At 42.7% G+C, this 4,492-nt stretch overlaps 1 pseudogene across 1 annotated transcript; it reads left to right on the top strand.

The window, feature by feature from the left end:
• Nucleotides 1-2,055: 2,055 nt before the first annotated feature.
• On the top strand, nt 2,056-4,075 carry LOC146455055 (uncharacterized; annotated as a pseudogene). Its single transcript, XR_014859088.1, has 2 exons — nt 2,056-2,732; nt 3,225-4,075. The product of XR_014859088.1 is annotated as an uncharacterized LOC146455055 (transcript).
• Nucleotides 4,076-4,492: the final 417 nt, after the last annotated feature.

Genomic DNA, 4,492 nt, shown 5'->3' with positions numbered 1-4,492 from the left:
ATTTGTGCATATTGTAAAAAAAGGAATCATTTTGTTGTCAAGTGCCCAGCAAAAAGCAAGGTGTCTTCTGTCCAAGAGCGATTTTATTTAAGTGCCGCAGGTGTTGGAAACGGAGGTCGTGAGATGGTTACCCTCACTGTATCAAAAGAGTCTAACCCCCTTTCAGGTCACGATGTAAGCTTCTTGATGGACACGGGGGCTGAATGCAATCTTTTGCCCTTGGATGTGTGCAAGAAGGTGACTGGCGATCTGCACTTGAATTTCCTCAATGCACGCGGCAAGTCAATCCTGGTTTTAGCTAATGGAGATGAGCAACCCATCGAGGGCAAAGCCACAGTGTATGTCTCCCGCAAAGGAAACGCACACAAAATTGAAGTCAATGTAGTCAGGGGCCATGGGTATGAGCCCATACTGTCTAAGCAGACAATGCTGAAAATGAACTTGATAAAGATTCTAGACAGTGACCGAGATCCACGCGTCAATGTACTGAAGTCCGACACAGAGCCATTGCTGGAAGAGTATGACGATGTATTTGAAGGCCTTGGAAAGTTGGACGGACAGTACCACATTGTAACAGACGAGTCCATCAGACCTGTAGTGCATCCTCCGCGGCGTTTACCTGTTGCGATGACTGAGCGAGTTCAGCGGAAACTCGAAGAAATGGTAGCTGCTAACATAATCGAACAAGTCGACCATCCTACTGACTGGGTATCCAGTATGCTAGTGGTGACCAAGCCATCCACCGAAGCTGAGGGGGAAATCAAGTTACGCATCTGTTTGGATCCCAGGGATCTGAATCTTGCCATAAAGCGTGAACACTTCCCGATACCGACAATTGAAGAGATTGCAACTAGGCTGAATGGGGCAAAATTTTTCAGTGTTTTTGATGCCAGTAATGGTTTCTGGCAAGTGGAACTTGACGATGAGTCTAGTAGTTTAACAACGTTTAACACCCCGTTCGGGCGCTACCGTTGGAAGCGAATGCCATTCGGCATCAATAGTGCACCGGAAGTTTGGCAGCGCAAAATGCGAGAGCACATTGAGGGGCTTAAAGGAGTAGAAGTAATTGCAGATGATTTTGTGATCGTTGGATTTGGCAACACACCTGCTGAGTGGCAGACAGACCATGACCTGAATGTGCGTGCCTTCCTAGACCGTTGCCGTGAGAGAAACCTGAAGTTGAACAAGAAGAAAGCTCGACTGAGACAGCAAGAAGTTCCCTTCATCGGACACATTCTAACCCGTGAGGGACTGAAACCAGATCCACACGAGGTTGAGGCAATTGTGGGGATGCTAGACCCGACTGATGTCCAGTCCTTACGTAGGTTCCTGGGCATGGTGAACTACTTGGCAAAGTTCCTCCCACGTCTATCCGAAGAAACAGAAGTATTGAGAAAACTCACTGAAAAGGATGCTGAGTGGTGTTGGCTGCAAAGTCATACTGATGCTGTGGCCCATGTCAAGGAAATGATTGTATCTGCACCTGTACTTGCCTACTATGACGTGAATAAGCCAGTGGTCATTCAATGCGATGCTTCCCAAAGTGGACTTGGTGCAGCTCTGCTACAGGAGGAGCGCCCAGTGGCTTACAGCTCTCGTGTGATGACTCAAACGGAACAAAACTATGCGCAGATTGAAAAAGAGCTACTCGCCATAGTTTATGCTTGTGAGAAATTTGATCAGTACATTTTTGGAAGGAGCAATGTAATTGTGCAGTCAGACCACAAGCCGTTGGAAACCATATTCAAGAAGCCAATCCACAGTTCGCCAAAACGCCTCCAACGCATGCGTCTCCGCTTACAGAACTATGACATCCAAGTGGTATACAAGAAAGGAGAGACCATGTTCTTGGCTGACACATTAAGTCGCGCTTACTTGGAAAAGGAACCAGTGAGTCAGACCCAGGACAGTGACGTCCATTCTGTCAGAGAACGACTGTTCGCTTTTGAGTTAGAGCAGATTAAAAAGAGGGTCTGAATGGGGTTAACCGACTAGCGACAAAGGGAGTAAAAAATTACTGACTACCGACGAAACGGGGAAAAAATTATCGACTAGCGACAAATAAATTCTAACCGACAGCCGACATGGTCAGACGTGATAGGGATGTTTGTATTCAGAAAGAACAGCATTTTGATGATTTCTAGCTCAGAAAATCCTTCTTCACCCGACGTAACCACATTAATTCCAAATTTAGCCGAATTATAGAATTTCTCGTCTTCAAATTACTTTAAATCCACGGGATCCTTCTTTTCGGTGAGCAGCGTGGGCTCATTTCTAGAACAACGGCTCGTAATCGGGCTGACAAGACGCCCTGCTGTCTCATTTCAAGAACAGCGGATCACAATCGAGCCGGCGAGACGCCCTGCTGTTGTCTTTTTATTGCTCGTTGTTTGTTCATGCGGTCGGGTCATGACTGGGATTGCTAAAGTCATCGTGAGTTTTTTTCGAAAAGGTGAACCTGGAAGAAGTCGCCATCGAACGTCATCGAAGCAGGGTCCCAGTAGACAAAGAAGCTCATAGAGGAGTATCGGAACTAAAAAAACATCTTACGGAGTTTTTAGGACTAAAGGAGCAGGCACATCAATATGGAATTGGCGGATTTTCGTTAAAGTTATTTCGCCTGGCGAAATCGCCTGAGGGCAAATGCGAAAATTTTGCAATTGTGACGGATGGGCAATGGCAGCTTGAACTTCCAAATTTAATATCGGATGAAAGTAGCAGTGAGCTCAACGGTAAGTGTGGAACGCGTGCAGCGGAGTTTGATGAATCACTTTAGTTCTGTAGTTAAACATAAAGCTCAAATATTAACGTGGTTAAACTCTGGTTCCACCGTTTTTTGTTTGTTGTTTTGTGGAGCGGAATGGTTTTTTTTTCTTTTTCACCGTCCATTTGAATGCGAAAATTGAGAAGAAAAATCTCTACAAAGAAGTAGCGAGTAAATCAGTTTATAAGCTTCTTTCTGATTAATTGGTGAATGAACAACAGTGTAGCTTAACATATTAAAGACCCCGTTTATTTATACACGCCCTTAAATTTATTCGTTTCTGAAAACCAGACTTTCAAATAATATTCAATTCTCTCCTCGAGGGAAGCTACGCACGAGAGATTTCGCTCGATGTGCACGTTTTATACATCTTCACGAGCATTTGCTGATAAGAACTGTGTAAGTTTCTCAAAAGCCTACTAAAGAGAAAACTTAAAAAACACGGTATTTAATATTTTAGTACACATTATCCAAGAGGTCACAAACTGGACCGGAAAGCCAGTAGTGTTGCTGAAGGCGCCGGCTACATCTGATAAAAGCAAGCAGAAGTCAATGAACGACACTGAGAAGAAAGGTGACGAGTCAAAAGTGAGAAGGAAACGGAAATCACGAGAAGAAGCAAAAGAAGATGAAAATCTGGCAAAGAGGATCATGACTGAAGGAGGTGACATCGAGAGAAACGAAAGGCAACAAGGAGACCTTCAAAAGTTTCAGGATGGTAGGGCTGAATTAGCACTTGTAGTTCGTTTACCTGATTTTCAAAAGTCATAAATTTCGCTACTTTGGAAATTCTGCGGTATTCCTTGTTTATAAACACTGCCTTGTTTATACAACGAAAAACGCTCACTTGGTGCGTTCGCTGTGTAAAGATAGTTTCTTTTAAATTCCGGCTAAAAACTGTATTATTATCACTTTGATGGGCATTGTGGCGCATTTTGCGTGCTAAAATAAAGAATTTGCCGGGCTAAAATGTATTTTTAAAAATAAACCAAGACAACCAATGTTCGCGCCGTCTTCTTGTAGCGTTGGTAAAAGAAACCGTGGAGCTATTTTTAAAGCCCAAATCATGGCCGAAAACACAGAAAACAACAAAAAATTTATAAATTCTCAATCTTCTCAGGTAGGGAAGAAGATCTTAAAAAGTTAGATGCTGATTCCATGGCCGATAGCGAAGTGCATGTAAGTTTTGCGGATTCAAGAAAAACAAACTCTGTTTAACCAATTATGCCAAACTGTCAGTCTTGCAATTGCACAATTACTTTCAATACTTACAAATAAGTTAATCCATTTTTTCTTTCACGTCTTTTACGATTCTTCACAACACACATAGGGGAAGATTTTGTAATTTTTAGCCAGCTTTGGTTGATACCAAAGCTGGCTAACTTTTAGCGTTGGTATTTTCATTGTGCGAAAATAAGAGCCCGGCATTCAAGTTATAAACGCTCGCTGTCAAGTTTTTTTTTTTTTTCAGTTTTTTTTTCTTAATACCCTCCAAAGTGATAATGATAGTAATAGAGTTTATGGGTTTCTCTTTGTGGGGGCAGGGCAAAACCTAGGGACAATTCAAAAGAAACTGAAGGATCGGATTTTTTTTTTTTTTTTCAGCTCTGAAGGATTTGAATGGCAGTGTTGCACTAAGCGAAGTGCAAATCAAGTGTGGCATATGTTCAAAAAGCTATGCTTGTCGTCACACAGACAGGACATTTAATGGAAAAGTCAGCTACCTCA

The sequence above is a fragment of the Pavona decussata genome, unplaced genomic scaffold (genome assembly GCF_977016875.1).
Source record: "Pavona decussata unplaced genomic scaffold, jaPavDecu1.1 SCAFFOLD_286, whole genome shotgun sequence".
NCBI lineage: Eukaryota > Metazoa > Cnidaria > Anthozoa > Scleractinia > Agariciidae > Pavona > Pavona decussata.
Note: the sequence above shows the minus strand (reverse complement) of the source record. Positions and strands in the feature narration are given on the sequence as shown.